This window comes from Dipodomys merriami, unplaced genomic scaffold (assembly GCF_024711535.1).
Source record: "Dipodomys merriami isolate MVZ:Mamm:240054 unplaced genomic scaffold, mDipMer1.0.p SCAF_15, whole genome shotgun sequence".
NCBI classification, from domain to species: Eukaryota; Metazoa; Chordata; class Mammalia; order Rodentia; family Heteromyidae; genus Dipodomys; species Dipodomys merriami.
In genome coordinates, this window is record NW_027202826.1 from 34,463,949 (window position 1) to 34,489,030 (window position 25,082).

Consider the following 25,082-nt stretch of genomic DNA (forward strand, 5'->3'; position numbering starts at 1 on the left):
TTCCTTGGGGGCAGAAAATAAGAAGTCGATGTGGGTGTGTGATTTTAATTTTCCTGGAACATCACAATAATTTATTAAATGTAATTAGTTTTTCACCAAGGGTGAAGTCTTTTTTTTCCATGCAGAGGCTCTGTATTCCCATTCAGATTTCCTCCATCTCCTCTTCCTCCTCCTTTCATCTTCTCTTTTTCATCTTTTTCTTTCTTCTCTTCCTCTTTCTATCCATTTTCTTCTTCACCTCTTCTTTTTTATCTTCTTTTTTCTTCTCTCATTCATCCTCCTCCTTCCATTCTCCATTTTCTTCCTCATCTTTTTCTTCTTCCTCTTCCTTTTCCTTCTTTCCTCTTTTGTATCATCTTCTCCTTTGTCCCTTTTTTCTTTCTTTTGCCTCTTCTTCCTCCTTCTCTTCCCTTTCCTTTTTTCCCTCCATTTCCTCATATTTTCTTCCTCTTCCCATTCTCCTTTATGTAGCTCAGGCTGGACTTCAACTTATGATATAGACTAAAGCTGGCCTCAAATTTGCTTTTTTTCAGCTTCCCCAAGTGCTGGGATTATAGGTATGAACCACCATGCTCTAACAATTAAAAACAACAACAACAACAACAACAAAAAACATTGCTTCCAGGAAATTCTCTAATCAGTTTTCTGCCTCTAGTTGAATGGTGTTATCAGAGGGCCTGAGCACAAGGTTGATATCAGAGGTCCCAGATGGTCAGATATTCAAAAGGAGAGTATTGGTGGTGAAATAGGAAGAACTACTTTCATTTGTGTGGCTGCCCATGGAAGATAGAGCTATCTTGAGTGTTGCTAGCAGCCTGGAGTCAGGGTTGAGGGGTCTGCATAGCAGTGTGGTGTCTCATTGGTGTCAGGGAGGCAAAGAGAGGATGAATCTCCATTTTCTTCCAAGAGAATTTTCTTTGGTGCCAAGAGGGCTGCAGTTGTTCAAGTGTGACCCTTCATTGTTTCTACAGGCTCCCCAAGGTGTTTATCAGATCTGGGATAAAGTGGTGGGGGAGGGGAGGGGACAATTCAGAAAGGGACAGCCCAGAGAGAGGTGGGGGTGGGGGTGGAAATTGAATGAATAATTGGATCTATTCATTTATTTTTGCTGGTCCTGGGGCTTAAACTCAGCCGAGGTGTTGTTCCTGAGCTTTTTTTCTTTGTTCTCTGTGCCTGGGTGCTGTCCATAGCTCTTCAGCTCAAGGCTAGTGCTCTACCATTTGAGCCACAGCGCCACTTCTGGTTTTCTGGTGGTTTATTGAAGATGTGTCTCATGGACTTTCCTGCCCAGGCTGGCTTTGAACCTCAGCCCTCAGATGTCAGCCTCCTGAGTAGCCAGGATTACAGGCATGAGCCATTCTCAACTGGTGGATATCCCTTTAGTAATATCTGCCCCAAAGTAAGAAGGGCCAATTAAACCTTCTGAGGATCTTTGGAGTTGACTCTGAGTTTGGAGTTGACTCTGGGTGGAGGAGGGGAGTTGTTTACCACTGCCATTGGTAGTGAGGAGTAGAGAGATCCCAGTTATGTTGTGTGTGTTAGGAAGTCATTTCTAATGATCTGCGTGTGTGTTCACATGTGCACCAAGTATGCACGCTCACACACTCTTGAGCCATGCGTCCAGACTCTGGGATTTTGCTGGTTATTAGGAGTAGAATCTTCAGATTTTTCTGTTTGGTTGGCTTCAAACTCCAGTCTTCAATTCTCAGCCTCTTGAGTACCTGGGATTACAGGCAGGAGCCACAATACTTGGCAAGTTGCTTCTGATTCGGAGGCTCAGCCTCATCACCAAGCAACTGTGACATCATTGTCACATAGGTGATGTCATAATTCCAATCATCATTGTGATTCTATACTCTCCAAAGACTTAAGTCTCAAGCGATAGGGTTGGAAAGCTCTAATGACCTTTCCTCCTCATAGAACCAATGTATTAGTAAGTGATCATAGCACAAAGAAATGAAGAAACATACTCTCCTCTTCACATCTACCCAGAGGAAGGGGAGAGTCATTCCTGAAAGCCTTTGGCTGATGTCCAACTATATCATGTTCTTGTGATAGATGTTTCTTCCAGTCCTGGGGCTTGAACATTGGATTTAGATGCCTTCCCTCAGCTTTTTTGCTCAAGACTAGCACTCTACCACTTAAGCCATGGCTCTACCTCCAGCTTTTGGGGGGTTAACTAAAGGTAAGAGTCTGATGGAGTCTGTGGAGTCTAGCTACCACATATGAGAGAACACATGCACCCTTTGTCTCTGTGAGCTTGGTTCTCACTTACGTTGATTTGTTCTGGGTCTATCCATTTCTATGATATCATTCAATGTATAAATTTCTTATTATTTCTATCAGTATATTATAATAATGTATCATTGCACCAATCAAGGGATTGTCATTTTATAGAAATTACAGCAATATATTTTAAATGATAATGATGACCTATGGCTCTTGCCTGTAACTCTACCTAATCAGGCTCACGCCTGCAATCCTACTCAGGGGAATGAGATCTGAGGATAGTGGTTCAAAGCCAGCTCAGGCAGCAAAGTCCATGCTATCTCCAATGAACTACTCAGAAAAAGCTGGAAGTGGGGCTGTGGCTCAAGTAATAGAGTGCTAGCCTTGAGCCCAAACAGGCTCAGGGACAGTGCCCAGGCCTTTAGTTCAAGCCCCAGGACCAGGAAAAAAAAAGCTGAGATCAGAGGATCACAGTTTGAAAAAAATTATAACAAGTTATGAGTCTTGAAGCAAGACTCATAACTCCAAGACTCATAACTCCAATTAACCACCAAAAAACCCAGAAATTGAAGTGTTGTTCAAGTGGTAGAGCTCCAGCCTTGAGTTAAAAATGCTATTGAAGAGTGTAGGCCACAAGTGTAGGTACCAGTACTAGTACAAAAAAAAAGCCACCTACTTTTGTCTCCTGAATGTTGGAAAACTAATATGCTAGTATCCACAAGAAAAGCAATCCAAACCCCCTAAGATCCGGCCTCTTATCTTACAGCTGAATAAGTCAATTCGACCTAGCAATAATTGACAAAGTGTTTGAACATTACACAATATTAGCTTTGGGAGATTACGGGAGTTGCTGCCACAGTTTTCTGTGTGCAGTATCTGTTCCCACGGAAGAGCCAGGATAAATCAGTCAAATTCCCTTTGAACATTATATGAAATGGCTTCTTCCAATCAAAGGTCTTTATTATTGCTGGTAATTGCTGATTTTCTTTCTCTACCTGAGATATTGCTGGCCTTCAAGTTTTAGTCTGAATTATTCTCTTTCCATGTGTGTGTCTGACTCTCTTTTTTCTTCCTTCCTTTTCCTTCCTTCCCTTATTTCCTCCCTCCCTCCCTCCCTCCCTCTTTCCCTTCCTCCCTCCCTCCCTCCCTCCCTCCCTTCCTTCCTTCCTTCCTTCCTTCCTTCCTTCCCTTCATCCTTCCTTTCTTTTTTCCTTCTTTCCCTCTCTCCCTTCCTCCTCTCTGTTTCCCTCTCTCTCTGCATGACCAACAGAAAGTCTTAACAGAATGGCTGATTCTTCCAGGGTGATCACAGTCTTGGCCAGTCATCACCACAGAGCTCAGGCTCCGTTCCATACTTTAGGCAGGAAAGGCAACATATATTGATCAGCGTCTTTCACCTTGGAAAGAAGGAGATTGACCTGCCTTGCAAAAGGACCCTATTGTATTCCTTTAACTGTGGAGGCACAGATGGAAAAGTCAGTACCTGCGACAAATGCACTTCCTTGAGACACAAGTTCACAGATTCTCTTTCCTCCTGGGCATAGTACATGGCTCCTAGCAGGGCCTCTCAGCCAGACTACATGCATTTCCCAGACCATCTCTGGGAAATTTCTGCTGTGTTGAAAACATGTGTTCAAGACAAGCAAACAGAAACTTTGACATCCACTGAGGAGTTGTACATAGTGCACCACTGATACCCTAACATCTGCTTGGTACACAAGAGCACTCTTCACAGTTCACTCTAAAATGTGGTGCTAAGAGTAGGAGCCTACAAGTGTTTGCTAACAGGGGAGGGGTAGGGAACTCCTCATTGTTCTGCTGGTGATGAGGCAGGTGTGGTGATTAGATCTTGGCTTTTGGGACAAGTCTTAGCCTGGGATATTTGGAGACAGGTGCTGTGTTATCAAAGCTGCCTTCTGCTACTGTGTGCTCTCCTGAGAAACAGAAACAAAATTTGACATGGAGAAAGCAACTCAACTGCCTGGAAACCAGCGACACACCACAGCTCAATGGCCGACAAGGATGCCTTCCCATGCCATGGTAGTGTGGCCAGGTGGCCTGAGTGCTTTCTTAGGCCCTTATTCACAGGCTTCTCTGGGAAAATGCAAGTAACAATCCCAACTACATTATTTCTCCACAAACTGATTTCATGCCATTATATAAGAAAAATACTAATAGCCTAATTTAGCACTTTGGTATCTAGTCATAATTGCTAAGCATATAAATTGACTGGGAAGTAAGGAGAAAAACATTGTTTGGGGCTCATTCTGAACAGATTTCCAAACATTGAATATAAACCCTTACAGTGAGCCTCTTTCCTCTCTTTTCATGTGTTACTTCAGAATAGACCCTCATTAGCAATACCATGTACTGTTTGTTTGCTTCAACTATTAAAGAAGCAAAATGCAGGAAAATATTAAAGCAACTTTATCTGAAAGCAATAGAAATAGACAAACTCTTTGTACAAGGTAGGGTCCAGAGTCCATCTAGGTCTTTCTCTAGGGCCTGCTTTATATAAAGGTCCCTTGGCCCTTCCCTCTTAGCATGAGTTTCTGGTCTGATTGGTCCAGGGGTGGTGATGTGCTTGAGGAAGTCGTATGATTGGCTCCCTATCTCTACACGATCCTGCTCAGTGATTCTCTCCATGCTTCTTGCTGAGTCAACCCCCACAGGGGTGCATGCATTTTGCTGGGTCATCCTCTCCATGCATCCTAGAGGTCACTTCCCCATCATGTTGGAGACTGTCCTGGCCACCATCTTTTATTTAGCCAGGGAGACCTAACTTTCTCTCAGTTGGTAGAGTAGTAAATGATTCTGGAGTACATATACTCTAATCAGAAGATATTTTTAACTCTAAACTAGACCTAGTTAACTTTAACTCTAAGCTAGATCAATGATAAACCATTTGCCTAGCATGCAAGAGGCCCTAGGTTCCATTGTTATTACTAGAGAAAATAAAAAAGAAAACAAAACTAATCTATAGGAGCTTACATAAACAAATGATTTGCTTTCCCTGTACAAGATGACTTTTCCACACACTGAGAATCTTACTGATGTCTCAGTTGTAAAAATTAATTAGATTTTTGTAACTGTGAAGCTTTAAAAACACCATGACCTAGCGCTCATTGCCTGTCAGCTGCATTATGATCTGTTCTCACTTGAAATTACTTGAAATTAACAATGTAATTCCAGCCATGTTAAATTTGTAGCAATGTAAATTTGTCATTCCAAAACAATGCTTGGAAAGAACAGTGTCCAATTCCTTGCATTTACACAGATAGGAAAGGATGGACTTTAAAATTTTTTTGAATTATAATTTCTTTCCTGAAGGAAAAGCATCACTATGTTTAATCTCATCAACCTGCATTTAAACAAAGGAGGTAAATTATGTTTTTGCTATCAGATGATTTACCAAAACTGATCTGAGGTGATCTGTGGGTTTAGAACATTTCCCAAACTCATCTAAGATGAGGCAGAAGTGAAAAGTTGAAGAAAAAGATGTCTGTGTTTGATTTTTTAAATACTGATACACAGATGAATGTACCCTTTAGTGTTCTATTTTGCTTCTCCCTCAGTCAAAAATGGTTATTTAATACAACTGATGGGTTATTTTTCTTCTGTTTTTTGTGCATGAATGAATATTGGTAAAATCTAAAATATTTTTCAAATCAATTCTACATTATAGCACACCAAATGAGAACACATACCATGGAAAAGAGAAAAGCACCAGTTAATAATGTGAATTCAAGCCAGGTTCTGGTGGTTCATGATCAAAAGAGCTCCAGGACAGTACCCAGGCCTTGAGTTCAAGCCCCATGTCTGACCAAAAAAAAGTGTGAATTCAAACCTAAGGGAGGAAATAGAAAAAAAGTTAATATATCCTCTTGATTAGAAAGTTCTTTCCTGGAGTCAGCTTAATAGCATTTCAAAGGTAAAAGTAGGAGCTTGGCACTAATGGCTCACACGTGAAATCCTTACTCCTCAAGAAGATGAGGAGGGTGGAAGTTCACAGGCCAGCAAGACAAACCTGAGACTCCTATTTCCAAGTTTTCTGTAAAAAGCCAGAAGCAGATGTGTGACTCAAGTAACAGAATATCAGCCTTGAGGAAAAAAGCCAAACAAGAGGAGAAGGCCCTGAGTTCAAACCCCAATCATGGCGCACACACACACACACACACACACACACACACACACACACACACACACACACACACACACACACACACACACACACACACACACACACACACACACACACACAAAGCAGCAGCCAGACTCCAGTGGCAAATGCCTGTAATCCTAGCTACTCAGGAGGCTAAGATCTGAGAATGGCCAGCCCGGACGGGAAAGTCCGTGAGACTCTTATCTCCAATAAACCACTAGAAAACAGGAAGTGGCACTGTGGTTCGAGCGGTAGAGTGTTCACCTTGAGCTGAATAGCTCAAGGACAGAGACCAAGCTCCATGACTGACCAAAAAAAAGAGAGAGAAAAGAGAAAGAGAAGAGGAGAAGAGAGGAGAGGAAGAGAGAAGGAAAAGAAAAATAGAAAGAAGGGGAAGAGGGAAGGAGGGGAGGGGAAAGGATGGGAAGGGGAGGAACAGAGAAATAAAGCAGAGGAGGGGACAGGAGGGGAAAAAAGGAAAGGAGAAAAGAAAATAGATTCATGTTCTTTAGTCTTATACGCATATATATACATACATGATAGGAAACAGGTGCATGATATGAAAATGAAACACATTTTTTAAATATATTCCAGTTGAGACCTAAATAACAACCTTGAGTAATGTGTGTAACTCTCAAAATACAAATAACTCATTAGTGTTTAAGGAAAAAAGGAAAATGTCCTTGTGCCAATTCTGATGAACAGCACTCTCAAGCACTGCTCATGGGGATTTAACACAACTGGAGAAAAGGATGTGTGAAAACCGTACACTCACCACATTTCAATCAAACAGAAATTTCCAAGAAGTATATATGTATAAACAAGTATATATGTAAAGAGGAAACATACCACTGGAGACCAGTGGTTCATGCCTGTAATTCCAATTACTCAAGAGGCTGAGATTTGAAGATCAGGTTCAAAGTCAGTCCACATAGACTAAGATATGAAGGTTGGTGCTGGTAGTTCATGTCTATAATACTAGCTACTCAGATGGCTGAGATTAGAAAAAAAATGCAGTTTGAATCCATTCAAGAGAGGTAAATCTGCAAGACCCTCATCTACAATTGACCAGCAAAAAGCCAGAAGTAGAACTGTGATTCAAGTGGTAGAGTATCAGTTGTGAATGAAAAAGCTGAGCAAAGCCCAGAGTTTAAGATGCAGTGCTGGCAAAAGGATTTTTTCCTCCTGTATTTCCATTTTGATTCTGTATATCAAGGACATGAAAAGATTTATAATGCAATGGAAAGAAGGCAAAGATATGGCAGATCTTCAGTCCTATTTCCCAGATGAGTGGGCATGCTGAGGAGCAGCATAGCGTTTTCTGTACCAAGGAGGGTTTAATCCATGCTCTTGGCACACATGCTTTCTAGACCTAGTAGCTATACTGTGCTTGTTGTTGTTGGTTGTGGTAGTGGTGGTTTGGGGGCTTGCACTCAGGGCCTGGGCTCTGTTTCTGAGATTTTCTGCTCAAGGCTAGCACTTACTACTTTGAGCCACGGCTCTACTTCCAGTTTTCTGGTGGTTAACTGGAGATAAGCGTTTCATGGACTTTCCTGCCCAGGGCTGGCTTTGAACCGAGATCCTCAGATCTTAGACTCTTGAGTAGCTGGTATTACAGGTGGGAGCCACAGCATCCAGCTTCATGCCTGTATGTTGACCTGGGCTTTGAAGATTGTATGCTTCAGAATGTGTTGGTGCTGCTACTACTTTCCCAGTGTCTTAACAAACCTTGTCGTTTTCTGGTGTTTTTCCTAATACTTATAATTAGTTCATGCCTCATACCTCCTACATGTGTGTGTAGCACCCAGGAGGGCTGGCTTTCTGTGAAGTTGACAGGCAGCTGCTGGGCACTGTGATTTCAGAGGGCCTCGCATCTTGTCTCCCTTGCTGAGATTCTCAGCCTGCCCCACCTGTCCTTGACGTGGACATTCCTTTAAGACACGATAAAAGCCTAGCAATGTATTCTTAGCAGTATGACTTGGGAGACCTCTCCACCAGCGTGTGGTGAACTCAGCCACCCAAAGTACATTTTTATGGGGTGTCAAGTTTCTCTTGGCTTGGCGGCCCCCCAGGCACTCAGAAAAATCTTTTCCAGTGCAGCTGCCCAGCTTGCCACCAACTTCTGTGTGTGTAAGCAGATGGCAGCATTATAATATATCAGTGCAAAGCTGCATCAGAATAGATAAAACTCACAAGCAATTGCATGTTTTGGTCCCAGAGGCCATGGAGAGCCCCAGGAGAATATTACAGCATGGTGAAGGTGGTGATGATGCAATCCTTAAATCAATGCTCGAAGAATCACTGGCATGGCAGGGCAGAGGCCCCTAGCATGAAGCCTTCTACTGATGTGAACCAGTTTCCTTTCTACAGCTCAGGGACAGTGCTGAGCTCCACAGGCAATTCTTACCTATGGATATTTTATTTGAAGAAAGCAAAGGTTTGTAGCAATTTTAGAACTGTTTGAGAAAAGTGAAGATCTTTATATAATGCCTTAGAAACTTACACAGGACACTGGCTTGGAATGTGATTTTTTTTTATTTTTAGAAAGATTTTCTCTCTCTCTCTCTCTCTCTCTCTCTCTCTCTCTCTCTCTCTCTCTCTCTCTCTCTCTCTCTCTCTCTCTCTCTCTCTTTCTCTCTCTCTCTCTCTCTATCAATCCATTCATCTAGTCTTTCCATTATCCACGTAGGGCCAGAACTGGAGTTTGGACTCAAGAGTCTCATACTCTCACTTTTTCACTCAAGGCTGGTGTTCTACCATTTGAGCCACAGCTCCACTTCCCCTGGTTTGAAATTTGCCTAGAATTATCCATTTCCTGAGTCTCTGATATGTGAAGAAACTGAGATATTGTCACTGCACATGTGACTTTTCCTTGATGCTGGCTGGACAGTTGTTTGGAAGAATTTCTAAATGATTGGAATTCATTCTATAAATGCTTGATCCTGAGCTTTTTGTCTATGCTTTTGCTGACTGATAACTGCCTTCTTAGCATCTATGCAGATGTTTCATTTCTCCAGGATTCAGTCTTAGAAGGCAGCATATATCTAGACCCAGTTATTTTAGATTATAACAATTGGTTGGGTATACAGGTTCCTAAGCACTGTCTTATGGTTCTAGTGTTTCTGTGCTCTCAGCTGTTCTATAGTTTTATTTACTTTGGTCTTTTTGTGTCTTGGTGGGATAGTTAACAGTTTCCTAATGATTTCAAAACAGCAGTTCTTAGTTGTGTGAATCTTTTTGCTGTTTACTTACTCTCTGTTTTGTTTCTGTTCTGACCATCAGTGTTTCTTTTCTTCTGCTACACTTGACTTAATTTGTTCTTTTTTAGGTCCTATAGGCAAATATATAAGTTGATTTGATATCTTTATGTGCTTAATGTAGCATTTATAATTATAAACTGCCCTCTTGGGGGAAATAGATGGTAAAGTGCCTTTGGTGAGTGTCATAGGTTTTGTTAGGTTTTAATTGTGTTTGTCTGAGGTCCTTATGAAATGCTCTTTTGCTTTCTTCTTTGAGTGATTAGCTGTTAAGCAGTAAATTCTTTAATTTTGGCACATTTATGAATGTTTAAAAATTCCTTCTGGTATTTGTTCCTACATTTATACTTTTTATGGTTAGAAAATATACGGGGTGTAATTTGGATCTTATTGAAGCTGTTAAGACTTGAGCCACAATTACACTTACAGCCTTTTGATAGCAAATTGGATATAAGCATTTCATAGACTGACTTGCCCTGCCTGGCTTTGAACTGTGATCCTCATATCTCAACTTCCCAAGTCACTACGCTCACTAGTGTGAGCCACCAGTGCCCAGAGTCTGTCTGTGTGAGCAAGGTATTACAGTATGCTACCTTCATTGTAATGTAGTATATCTATCTGTTCAAATTTCTTAATATTTGCTTATCATACTTAGATGTTCCCATCTTGGCTGCATATACATTTGTAATTGTTATATACATCTGTTGGGTTGATCTATCATCATACAACCATACAATCTTTCCTTTCCTCTTTTTTCCTCTTGATTTTGACTGATGGACTTCTTTGCCTGAAGTGACTGGTCACTGTTTGCATGGGATGTCCTTGGGTATGGCAAGTCTTTTCTGGTTGCCTTTAATATTTAGTTTTCACCTAAGGCTTCTGATAATTTTATTATGATATGCCTCATAATTTTATTATGACAAGCTGATCTTGCTTAGAATTTCTTGAGCAAATTATCCTCAGACCTCCCAAGTTTTGTGAAACTTTTTACCAATCTTTCTTTAAATCTATTTGCCTTCATTTTCTCCCCTGTTCCCCGCCCCTCCCCCCCCCCGCCCTTTCTAGCTCCCTTCATTCTTTCTTCCTGTCTTCTCCATCCCTCCTTTCCTCTTCCTGGGGCATCCATAATTCATATATGCACTTTCCTTATGGTCCTCACTGGTTCTATCTGCTTTTCCCTTTTTAAAAAAAAATTCTTTTTGCTCCTTTAAGTGAGTAATTTCAAAAGAACTCTGTTTGCTGTTTGTTTCATCTGCATAATCAACTCTGAGGTTTTCAATTGTGTTTATAAGTTCTGTAGTTGAAGTCTTCAGCTTTAAGATGTGAGGATATGGTTGTTTTTGTCTTTTTTGGTGTGTGTATTTGCCAATCCTGGGGCTTGAATTCAGTACCTGGGCATTGTCCCTGAGCTTTGGTGCTCAATTCTAGTGCTCTTCCACCTGAACCATAGATACCCTTCTGGTTTTTTGGTGGATAATTGGAGATAAGAGGCTCACAGATGTTCTTGCTTGGGCTAGCTTTGAACTGTAATCCTCAGATCTCACTCAGAACAGTAATTAGGATTACAGGCATGAGCCACTGACACATTTTTTTTTCTTTAATGGTTTCTATTTCTTCATTAGACTCCTTTTGCTCATGCATCATTTCTCTGACTTCTTTTAAAGGTCCATGTATCTCTGGCATTTTACTGAGTTTTTAAAAGCTGATCATTTTCAACTTAATTCAGACAAATTATGAATCGTCTCAGGTGCTCTCCCACCCCGCGCTGTGCTGCCTGGCCTCCTGCACCCCGCAGGTCTCCCTGCACTTTGCCTTGCGCAGGGCACCAGCTCTTCCCTTTCTCCTCAGATCTGCTGCATCCCAGGCTTTGGAGGAAATGAGTTTTACTGGCCTCATCGTTGGTGGAGGTTCTGTTTACCTCTCCTCATAATGTGAAGACAAGCTGGGCGCTGGTGGCTCATGCCTGTAATCCTAGCTGCTGAGATCTGAGGCTGAGATCTGAGGATCGCAGTTCAAAGCCAGCTGGGGCACGAAAAGGCAGTAAGACTGTAAGACTCTTTATCTCCAATAAACCACCAGAAAACTGGAAGTGGCACTGTAGCTCAAGAGGTAGAGCTTTCTCCTTGAGCTAAGCAGCTCAGGGACAGCGCTTAGGCCGAGTTCAAGTCCCACAACCAAAAAACAACAACAAACAACAGCAACAACAAAAAAAACAAAAACCAAACAAAAAAAAACGCCAAAACATGGGAGACTGAGCTTGGGTGGGGGTCCAGAAGTGCAACCTGTTTCATATAAAAATGAGGGAAAACAGCCTTTGCTGGTTATTCAGTTTTAGCTTTGACTTGGCCATCCCAGGGGCCCACAGCAGAGATGGGGAGGGGGGGGGAAAGGGGGAGGAAGAGAATAAAGAGGCTTATTGGTAAGACCATCTTCCCCACAGGAGAAGGAGAAGAATGGCGTCTGCCCCTATCCAGGTGGTGGCTTTATAGCCCTGGGGCCCGTAGGGGGAGGTACACTGCGTGTACTGCTAGGTCTGGGCAGACAGTGGGAGTGGCCAGCTATTCTGGCAGGAGCTCTATGGCAGGGAGGAGTCAGGTCTGGGTGGCTGGAGGTTATAGGCTGCACAGGGAAATGTACTGGGAGTGGCTGAGGACCTGAGGTGGGGAGAATGCCAACACAAATAACTCCATTGATCTCAGAATGCAGCTGATGGGAGCTGAGCTGAAGGCTCATTCCTACTGACCCAAGCGGCCACGGGCAGCAGAATTGCCTCTTGAGACATGGCCCAGCATTTGTCCAGACAGGCCTGAGACTTTCCTCTGCCCTCAGCTCACAGCTGAGTGGGTGGAGGCTGTGTTGTATGGCAGCGTCAGGATCCACAGAGAGGTAGACATTTTCAGGCTTGTCACCCAAGCCATTGGTACACGCCAGGCCTTCCAAATCGCTTGTCTCATCAGCCTAGGCCAAGGCCAGATGGAACAGGAGGTGATCCCAGAGCCCAAAGGGTGGGTTTTAAATCAGAACTATAGGTACTTAGTCTAACTTCAATGTGTGGCCTTCTTGCCTGAAAACCAGATCTCTGTCTTCAGAATTTCAACATCTATCGACCCTGTGTCAGGTCAGAACTCCAACAAAGGCAGTGTTCAGGGTACTGGTAATGTTTTCTGGTTGCTACGGGGTGATACAAATGGCTCCCTATGCTGCCTTCTTTGTGATATCACTCCATTAAGTGGTTTTAAATAAACTTTCTATATATTGTGTTTATGATATTTGAATACTTCTTTTTTTTTCTTTGCCAATCCTGGGCTTGAACTTAGGCCCTGGGCACTGTCCCTGAGTGTTTTTTCCCTCAAAGATAGTACTCTACCACTTGAGCCATAGCATCACTTCTGGCTTTTGTAGCACTTAATTGGAGGTAAGAGTCTCATAGACTTTCCAGCCTGGGTTGGCTTTGGATCATGACCCTTAGATCTCAGCCTCCTGAGTAGCTAGGATTACATGTGTGAGCCATCAGCACCCACCCCCTAGTTTCTGGTTGTATGTCCAGGAGTCTCCTGAGACACATTGTAATTATATTCTTTTCATTTTCCTGATTATTTTCCCCTCTGAGTATTTAAATGTAGGAATCTGCCAGTTTCTTTATTGTTCCCTCAATTGTTTGTGTTCTCATGAGACCCAGCTGGCTTAATGCCCACAAATTTATGCTTCCATTTTGCAATATGGACAAAGGAAGTTTTTAAAGAAATAATTCAAGTTATTCAACAAGTGATCTTTTCTTGTTTGCTTGTTACAGGACAGCTTTAAATGACCTCAACATATGGGGAATACATTTAAAAATTATTGTAGGAAAATATGTGATATCAAGAAGTGACTCAGATGACTTAATCAGTAGGAGAAGTTTATAGTGATGTTCTAAAGAAGTGGAATCTCAGCTCTGCATTATATAGACTTTTAAAGGATATTAATTTGTCTTTCATATGAAAAAACTAGAGCAGGAAGTTCTTTAAGTGGAATCCCCAGACTTAGTAAAGTAAAAAATATGTGCCTTCTAGGCTTATCTATTGCTTATCACTCTGCAATTACTTTTAGTTATTGCTAACAATGTTGTACTTCACTTTCTCTGATTCTGAGAACTTAGTGATGTTCTTCCCTCATTAATCACACAATAATATGATTATCAAAAGTATTAATACCCTTCTTTGCCAACCACAAACTTACAAACCATGTAGATTGCATTTTATCACCTTTCTTAAGGCAACTGAGTTCAAAGAGAATCAAGAAGCAAGAAGGAGAAGGAATGGGAGGGGGAGGAGGAGGAAGAGGAAGTAGAAGAAAAGGAGAAAACAGATTTCAGGTTGTTGGGGAAAATAAAAGTATTTCATACCTTAAAAATTTTTAAATATGTGTCTATAGAGAAGTACAGGAAAGTTCAACAAACTGTATATTTAAAAGTTCTACAAATAATACAGAAAATATGCTGGCATTTCCTCTAATGATCATGGCTAAAAGTCACATTACTAACCCTTCTTATAGCTCTGTAACTAGTCCTATTTTGTTTTAGTGGCTTAGATTGTATTGACCAATGTGACATGGTAGAGCTGGAGTCCCACACGTGTTAATGTACAGCCATTTCCATGCATGCTGGAATGTAAACCTTCTGCCTAAAGCATGGCTGTTCTCAGGTATAAATGGAAACCTTGGTTCATCTTCCATTCTCTTTCTTGCCAGAGGTTGAACTTCCCATGCTGTCTCCCCATCAACAGTGAATTTTTGTGATCATTCTGAAATTCTTTCAAACTTCTTTCTGCCTCCTCTCAGGAGTTACTTAGATTATTGTCATATATATGTCAGCCAAGGCACAGTTAATGATGTAAGGGGGATTTCATGTCATTTCTAGTTACACTTCCTGGCTTTATTAGCCAGCTTGAGTTTTGTTCCTGGGGAATTATGTGGATGTGATAGATTTTATTGTTTGTTTCAGGTCTCATGTATTATGCAGCTTTTGTGCACTTTTTTTCTTTGCTATGTGTTTAAAAATCTTTCTTCACAGCATATGGCTGTTACATTAATGTTAGTAGGACAGAAGCCTATGTTTTCCTAAGAGAATGCACCTTTATTAGTTGCTCGTATCAGCTTTCTAAACTGAAATGATTAGTTCACAAATGAGTATTGTGTTAACATCAGTTAACATCAGTTTTTCTTTTTTCTTTTGTCAGTTGTGGGGCTTGAACTCTGGGCTTGGGTGATGTCCTTGTGCTCTTCAGCTCAAGGCTCGTGCTCTACCGCATGAGCCACAGCGCCACTTCCGGTGTTCTAGTAGTTTATTAGAGATAAGAATCTCACGGACTTTCCTGACCCGGCTGGCTTTGAACTGTGATCCTCAGATCTCAGCCTCTTAAGTAGCTAGGATTACAGGCGTGAGGCACCAACGCCTGGCTTAACATTAGTTTTTCTAAATGATAGATTCTTCCTTAAAAGGCTAGGATGTGGGATAGTTAATTCTGTACTGACTGATGGTGTAGGAGTTTCGACAAGTAGAGCAGTGAGGCTGAATTTGTGGGGGAAATGTATTCTTTTCTATTCTCTTTTACATGATATCATGGTATACAAGGTGATATTTCAAGGGCTTATCCTTGGGTTTCTAAAACTGCTTAAAAAGTGGTGTTTTCTTTTATGTGACTGAGTGGTCACCATGCACCAGATATCCAGGCCAGTTAAGCTAGAATGTTGCATTTGGGAGTTAGTGCCAGCTCTCCATTCAATGACTATTTTCAGCTCTGAAATCCATGGGTCAAGCAAATGAGGACTAAAAAGAAATCTCAGCCAGTAAAGCTTTGGCCAGCCCTTGTACTTGCTACTTGGATTGATTTCTTTGTTTTTGAAGTCAAACACTTCAAAATTACTCCAAACCATAGCCACTGATAAACTTTATATGTGCAAATCAAAGTACACTTGCATTTGTTGTGTTCTTGGTGATGGACATTGTGATTGGATTGAGATAGAATCTCAGGGTTGTTTTGATGTACATTTTCTTTGTAGCCAGAATGTTTAGTATTTCTTTATTTATTTTTGACCCCTGTATTTCTTCTTTCCAGATTTTCTGTTCAGTTTACTTGCCCACTTACTAATTGAGCTGGTGATTCTCTGGGAGTCTAGTTTTGGAGCTTCCTGTTTATTCCTAGTCAGATGTGTAGCTGGCAAAGTTTTTCTCCCATTCTGTTGTCTTTTCAGTCTGCTTCCTACTTCCTTTGATGTATAGAAGCTTTTTAGTTTGATGCAATCCCATTTATCCATCCTTGCTCTTATTTGCTCAACTATTGAGAAAGTTACTGTTGATGTCACTATGTTCTAGTGTGTTCCCTATTTTTTCCTGTAGTAGTTGAAAAGTTTCAGGCTTTATGTTAAGAACCACAATCACACCATGATCCACATGAATTCTTATTATGGAGTGAGAAAGTAGAATCTAGTTTCAGTCTTCTACATGTGGGTATCCAGTTTTTCTAGCACCATTTAAATGCTGCCTTCTAACATCTAAAAAACTGGGAAAATAATGTAACATCTCACTCAAAATATTTTGTAGTTCATCTTTTCAAGTATATAACTGCAAAATCCTTATAGAACAGATATTATTCAAAAGTTATTTTGAAGAGTATTCAAAAATCTTTCACATTGTTACAATATGCTTTTATTTATCTGCTCATCTTAATTATAGTATGACATGTGATCAAATATATTTATCTTTCAAGGTTGTTATACAGCTCCAATTGCAAGGTTATAATAGCCAGTATTTTCCTAGGGACACACCTAAAGGTAAGTGGCTATTATTCGCATCTTGATTTCTAATCAGGTCACATATTTACTTACTGGGTTTGTTATGCTCCCCAACCCGGGAAAAGTATGGGGGAGTCATATGGTCAACACACTGAACACAGGACTTTCATTTGGCTTTCAAGGATGAACTTAATGGGACCATGAATCCTAATATATAAATCACTGTTAAGGTTTAGTGTTTTTTTTCCCCTTTCAGAGGATATTTGCACTTCAATACTTAATAAAGGGTTAGGCCAATGACTGAGAATCAGTATGTAAAGTGAGGGCTTCATGCAGAGCTCTGAATAGTAGGTTAGATTTTATAGGTGAGCAGGAGGCTTAGTATGTGTTTCAAACTAGTCCATGGAGGCTGTGCTTCTCTGGGGCACACAAATAAGTAAATCGTGCTGAGGGCTTCTTGCACTGGCCTTTTTCTAAGACTGGTGAAACAGCAGGGATTTCATTGTAGTCTTCTGACAAGCAGCTATCTCTGGTTCTACTGTATCATTCCCCAGCCTCCTCCTACACTCAGATTACCATTGGGAAGCATAAAAATCATGACAAAGAAATGTCCTATAAAAAAGATTTTATCTGCTTGTTAATCAACTCTGGTAGGTTAATTTGGATAGGCCAGTAATGAAAAAAAAAAAGATCTCTCCTTCTCTTTTTTTGTGCAGTATAGGGGCTTGACCTCAGGGCCTCTAGTGCTCTAGATTAGCTTTCTCACGGAAAGCTGGCACTTTACCACTTGAGACAAATCTTCACTTTCAGCCTCTTACTGGTTTACTAAAGATAAGAGTGTCATAGAATTTTCTGTACTTGGCTGGTTTCAGACTAAAGATCTTCAGATCTCAGCCTCCTGAGTAGCTAGGATTACAGGTGTGAGCCAGGGGTGCCTGTGTGAGAAAAATTATTTGTCTTAGCCAATTCTTTATTTTATTTTTTATTCTTTATTTATAATGAGAGGTAGAATCCTTACAATAATAAGCAAATGAATTAAGGGTAATTAGGCAAAAAATAACTAACACAACCATAAAACAACTAGTTTGGTGAAGGGCACATGTATGATAGATGGGGTATTTCTGTCTTGCTTTCAGACAGTGTCCAGCTGATAACCTGCTTTAGCTGGAACATAAGTAGGTTATTGATATCACTGCTTGAGAACAAAGCTGACCAGTCAGTAAACAATACCGGCTGTTTCTAGACTATGGGTTATACTCTCATGATTTATTTGCACAAAGTATAGTAATAAAACAATGAAGCTAGAAGATACTTGGTCAAGCATGAAGAATAGCACTGTGCCTTATCTCAGGATGGAACACAGATTAAGACAAAATAACAATTTGGTCACCACTGTTTGTACCACTTACAGAAAACTGGCATTTAAAATAAACTATAGCATTGTTTGTTACACATGAACACTGAGCTTAATGTAATTTTAACTTATCATAGAAATGTGAAAAGGAGAAATATTCAAATGCATATACAAATAATCTATATAAATACGTTAGCTACATTATTATTATCTTGTGCCTATAGTAGGGCTTGCACTGAGGGCCTATGGGCTGTCCCTTAGCCTTTATCTCAATACTGGTGCTCTACTACTTGAGCCACATCCCCACATGTGGCTTTTTGCTGGTTAATTGGAGATAAGTCTTCTGGATTTTCCTTTCTGGGCTGGCTTTGAACAATCCTCAGATCTCAGCCTCTGACTAGCCAGGATTACAGGTGTGAGCTATGCATTGTATATAAAATTATATATATATATATTTATAAATATATAAAATATATAGTATATATTTATGTGATATATAATGTAAATATATCTTATATAGGAATATAAGTAGGAATATAAGTAGCATATATGTATGTGCACATATATAAATCATATAAGACATTCAAATTAAAATGTAATTACTCAGCCACATGGAAAATTCAATTTCTGCCCTTTGCCATTTGCTATTGATCAGGAATAAATCAGTACAATGTGGCAGAAACGTTATATAAGCAGTCGAGAGACTGAATTCCCAGAGGCACAGGGTATCCACTATGTTGTTCTTGCTAAAAGAGGTTCAGACAAAATGATCTCAGAAGTCTCTAGATGCTAAAATGCTCCAGTACTTCTGGTAATCTGGTATCTATGTGGCTTCATATGTGAAGCAAAGTGCACCTCATTGAAATAGCACCAAGTAATCATTGCACTTGCCATGAATGTAAAGTGTTTCTATTGGTTTTGCAATCATATCTAGTCCAGAAAAATAATTAAAAAAATAATTTGTCCTTGAGTTCCTTTTGCTCAGGGATAGCACTTTATCACTTGTGGCTATTTCAGCGATTAATTGGAGCTAAGAGTCTCATGGAACTTCCTGCCCTGGCTGGCTTCAAATTGTGATCCTCAGATCTCAGCCTCATGAGTAGGTAGGACTACAGGAGTGAGCTACCGGCTCACTCTTCTGAAAACATGGCACACTTCCATGCAAAATTATAAGAATTGTATGAGTATGCTTAGAAAAATACATGCTAAGTATATATGTAATTAAAGAAAAGGAAAGAAGATAGCGATCAAGCGAGTGGTTGGATTGTGAGCTTCAGAAAAGTTCTCATGTTCATATTCTTCTTACACATTGTCTATTTTTATCCTAAATAAAGGCACAAAGGAAAAAAAGAAAAATATTTTGAAAAGCACAAAGGATAACGGTGGTAATTGTTAAATGTTACATTTTGCTTGAAAATATTTGTGAAGAGGATTAATAACCAAATAACATCTATATATACATACATACATATAAAATAACTGGATATAGTTATATATTATGTTAACCATATATATATATATAACTATATGTAGTATATATAATATATTATATATAATATATTGTATAATATAATATATAATATATTATATATAATATATTGTATAATATACAATATAATACAATATATTATATAACTATATATAGTGATATATAGCATATATTATATATAGTATATATGGTATACATATATTATAAATATTATATAACTATATTTAGTGATATAAAGTATATATATTATGTATATAGTATATAGTACATATATACAATATACTATAATATATTATATATAATATATTGTATATAATATGTAATATATAGTAATTTATATAACTATACATAGTGATGTATAGTATATATATTATGTATATAGTATATATATTATAGTACATATATACTATATACTATACTATGTATAGTATATGTATACTAAATATAGTATATGTATACTAAATATATTATATATACTATATATAGGTATAACTATATATAGTATATATATATACACACTGTATATACATACATATATACATTAGTATATATATACTATATATAATAGTATATATATGTATGTATCTCTATATATAATATATATGTATGTATATAATATATACATACATATATATACTAGTATATATATACTATATATACTATATATATACATACATATATATACATTAATGTATGTATCTATATATATAATATATATGTATGTATATATAATATACATATATAATATATATGTGTATGTATATATAATATACATACATAAATATAATATATATGTGTGTATGTATATATAATATACATACACATATATATATTATATATACTATATATATACTAGCATATAATATATATAAGTGCCTAGCTTATACCAACACACACATATGTATATATACATACACATGTGTATGTATATTGCATGTATATATGTTGTATATCTAGCATAACTATAGTAATAGAGTATATAGTTATATAGTACATATACTATAGTATCTCTAGTATATAATATATATAGCTATATATAGTGTGTATATATATATATACTACAAATACTATATATACATATATATACTTATATGTTATACTATATATACTATACATACTACAGTATATATAACTATATATAGTTATATAAATAATTATATATATTATATATTATACATATAGTATATATATAAAACCAGATATAGTTATATGTATGTATATACTATATATATATAGTATATATATACTATATACAGTATATTATATATTATATATTATTATATATGCTATATATAATATAGTCTATATATACTATATATAGTTATATGGTATATGTAATATATCATATATAATACATTATATAAGTATATATAGTTATGTGGTTTATGTAATATATTATATATAATATAGTATATATGTATATATATTATATGTAAGATATATTTTATATATTATATGTATACATACTATATATGATATATATCATGTTATATATAATTTATATAACTATATACTATATATTATATATGCTATATACTATATATACCCATATACTATATGTATAGCTACTTATAGTATATATAGTATTTTGTATATAATATATACTATATATACTATAACATATACTATATAAACTATATATATCATATATATTATTACATATACTATATATAGTAGTATATATACTATATATTGTAGTATATATAGTATATAGTATATATTAGAGATACTATAGTATATGTACTATATAACTATATACTCTATTACTATAGTTATGCTAGATATACAACATATATACATGTAATATACATATACATATACATGTGTATGTATATATACATATGTGTGTGTTGGTATAAGCTAGGCACTGATGTAATCTGAATCATTCAGGAAGTTGAGATCTGGAGGTTCATTGTTTAAAGCCAGCCAGGGCAGAAAAGTTCCAAAATAACCAGTGAAAAGTCAGGCTGGAGGTATGATCAACTGTAGAGCACCAGCTGAGCACACAAGTCTTTGACTTTGGGGTCATCTTCTTGTATATTTTCATGTAGACAGATGAGTCTATGCATTGGTCCTTCAGAATTTCAAGTGACTTGTAACGGTCAACCTGTCATTATGGCATGCTTGAACAAGCATTTGGAAGGAGTAGATACCAAGGACCTCAGACCTCAGCTGCCAGTGACTTAGAATTTGTGGAACTTTCTTGAACCTGTCTGGTTCTTTCCCAGGTGTTGTGAATATTGGGCAAGGCGAGAGATACTTTGTAAGAATATCTCCAGCATATTTAACTGGTTTATATGCCAGTACATTTTTTTGGAAAGAAAATATTTCAATCCATCTCCAATAAATCCCTCAATTTCCAGTGATTTCCTGAGTCTTAACCATGATATTGCCAATGATACATATAATTTTTAAAATGTGGCTGGGCACTGGTAGTTCATGCCTGTAATCTAACTACACAGGAGGCTGAGATCTGAGGATCACCGTTCATAGCCAGCCAGGGCAGGAAACTCCATTAAACTCTTATTTCCAGTTAAACACCCGAAAACTGGAAGTGGAGCTGTGGCTCAAAGTGGTAGAGTGCTAGCCTTGAGCAAAAGAGCTCAGGGACAGAGCCCAGGCCCTAAGTTCAAGCCCCAAGATACCACCTCCATTAACAACAACAACAACAAAAACAAAAAGCAAAACAAAACCCCAGAAAATCCCACAAGCTTTGCTTTGCCTTTTCTGTGATTTTAGTCCATGTTACACCTTCTGTGGGATGCTTACAATCTGAGGTATGAGGAACACCAGAACCTCAATTGAATCTAGAAAGCTTCATGCAGAATGTCCTCATAGTTATTACTTGATCTAAGTCTGGTGTACCAATCAAGTATGCATGAAACGTAACTAGGGCTAGCTAAAGTCTTGGCAGTTGTCCTTGGAAAAAATTCATCTTGAGTTTGCTTAAAGGTCTAGGAACCTCAGGAAACCTCTGAGTGACCCTTCCTACAGCGTGGTGGTTTCTGGTGATATCTGAACCCAAGAATGTTTTCTGAAGGGTTTGGATTTCGTTTGGAAAGCCATAGCTAATCCTAGGTAATCACTAATGAATAAAAAGGCTGGTCTTCCTTGGATCCTCATAAATGTGGTGCAGTGCATAAAAATTCATGACTTTTACTGCAGAGTAAAATTACACCTCTTAATTAGTTATTTAAAATGACCTAGGTAGATATTTTAAACTATTCTTTCTGTCATTCAATCATTACTTTACCTAAGACAAGCCATACGTTTTGTGTACTTTTTGAATTTAGAGACAATTTCTGGGATGTGGAGCTAATTAGTATAACATAGCTTTTTTATTAAGATGATTTTACACTCTAAAATTGTTTTAATGTATTATAAGAACCAAGAAAAACCTAATAGCAAAGTGAGACTCCATGTGGCCAGGGAAAGTACCTCTGAAATAAAAAGTCACTTATGGGAGGCATGTACACCCACTCACACGGTTAGGTGTCCTTTCTTCTCTGTTGCATTTCTCATAAAGTGGGAGAAACAAACTAGTGGATATCAGCATTAAGTGCCCCAAGATTTGCAAAAGGTATTATAAAAATATCATCTATCTAGCTCCAGTGGTTTATAACTGTAATCCTAACCACTCAGGAGGCTGAGAGCTGGAAGATCATGGATCCAGGCTAGTCCAGGCAGAAAAGTTTACTAACTCCATCTCGAATTAACCAGTAAGTAGCAGGTCTAGAGGCCTGCTGAAAGGGTAAAGTGTCAGCCAAGTGTGCTGAGGATCTGAGTTCAGGTTCCAGAGCTACAATAAACAAATAAGTAAATAGCAAGTATATAAGTAATTAAGTAAAGAAGCAATTAGTAAATAAATAACATTTAGAGCTTATTTTCAAGGACAGCCTGAACTATATATTAAATGGTTAAGAGATACGAAATAGAATGTGCCCCCTTTGCCTTCTTTTTCAAACCCCTGTAGAAGTAGTTTTAACTTCACCCAACTTAAAAATTCTTGTTATGAGAACTTTTTGCCTGTTTAGTTTTGGTCTTTTTTGAAATGCTTTTATATCTCAAAGTCTTAGAATATTTAAGAAGTTTGGCATTTTTTTTCCCATAAATCTGTTTATACATAATTATATTAGAGTGTATATAGAGGAAGCATTTGGGGAACCATCCAGTAAAAGAAACACAATGTCTCTAAGTGTGCTTTAGTTTTTTGGGGCAACATTGTTACCTTGTAGAGAAATAAATTGATGAAGATTCATACTCTTCAGAGGGAATCCCGGATAAGCTCTGTTAGGAATAGAAAAATAAGTTAAATTGTAGAGAGGCAATTTTGATATGCAGACAATTAAAGTTTCTTTCTATTGTCTAGTTTTGGTACACAGACATCTGAAGCTTTTTTCTATTGGTTAGTTTAGATATACAGGCATCAAAGCCTCCCTTCTATGGATTAGTTTTGGGATAAAGCCACCAAAAGTTTCTATTGGTTAGCTGAGATATGCAGACATGAAAACTTTCCTTCTATTGGTTAGTTAGATTATGTCAATGACATCTTAAAGGCTAGGCCTGTATCTTCATATAATGCTATATACATGGATGGCATACCAGTGTATAGACCTACTGGGGATGGTTAGATCCTGATAGATTTTCTTTTAGGACTTGAGAGTACTTTGTAAGCAAGTAGAAGTCAGTACCATAGTCAGACAGGTGCTCTGGACAAGTAGACCCAAGTCTTCCTAAACTCTGTATTACATTGGCTTTTTTTTGTAATGATGCTGGTCTTGGGGCTTGAACTCAGGGCCTGAGAACTGTCAAGATTTTATGCTCAAGGCTAGTGCTGTACCACTTGAGCCACAGCTCTACTTTTAGGTTTTTGGTGTTTAAGTGGAAATAAGACTGAACTTTGATCCTTAGTCTCAACCTCTTGAGTAGCTAGGATGACAGGCATGAACCACCTGGCCTACACAAGCGTTTTGCTATCAACAGAAAGAAAATTGTCTTCTAAACTTTTGGGGAACAGACTGCTCTCCTCCTTTTTTTCTTTTTTCTATTTGGAGACTGTCTTGAATCCAGACAAAGCTAGCCTGGATCTGAAGATCCTTCTACTCCCACCTCCTGAGTGCTGGGATTACAGATGTACACTACCATGACCAGCAGGAAAAGGTTCTTTTTATTTTTTGAATTAAAAGCAGTTCTTTGCAAAAGCTGATGATGAATGAGGTAGCCTCAAGGCGTATAAGTCTTGGACTGTACCTCTGGAAGTGGTGGATACGACACTATTGGTACAGATGATTGATACCTGTGGATTGTGAACAAACTACCTCTGAAGACTGGTAAACTTCAGGTTTCTCAAAAAACACCTACCTTTGTGGGGGAGGGTTTGGTGTGACAATCGCTATTTAAAAAATCTTAGAAAATCAACCCTTTTGATTAAAAAAATTTTTTTGCACTCATACTGAGTCTTAAATTCAGGGCCTCTAATTCTCTGTTGCTTTTCCACTTAGGGCTGGTGCCAACCATGTGAGCTACACCTCTATTTCCTGATTTTACTTCTTATTGATGATGTTAATACTGCAAGCATCTAACTCTTCTCTGGTCAACTCATTGGCTCCCGAATTCCCTGGTTTCTACTTTCTGCTCCACAACCTCCTGAAAGAACCAGTTACACCAGTTAGTATTAAAATCCTATTTCCTATTTAATTTTCATAAATTGCTATAACACGTTTTCATACAACAGGATGGGCTGTATGTATCACCACTCATTTATGCTCCAGTTTGAAAATTTCAATTTGTTCATTTTCTATTAAAATTCCATTTGTAAGT

The 25,082-nt window shown here is 38.1% G+C and overlaps 1 long non-coding RNA gene across 1 annotated transcript; it reads left to right on the plus strand.

The window, feature by feature from the left end:
- Positions 1-1,923: 1,923 nt before the first annotated feature.
- LOC138826812 (uncharacterized) lies at positions 1,924-25,009 on the plus strand. Its single transcript, XR_011371864.1, has 3 exons — positions 1,924-2,185; positions 16,395-16,458; positions 24,764-25,009. It is a non-coding gene; the product is annotated as an uncharacterized lncRNA (long non-coding RNA).
- Positions 25,010-25,082: the final 73 nt, after the last annotated feature.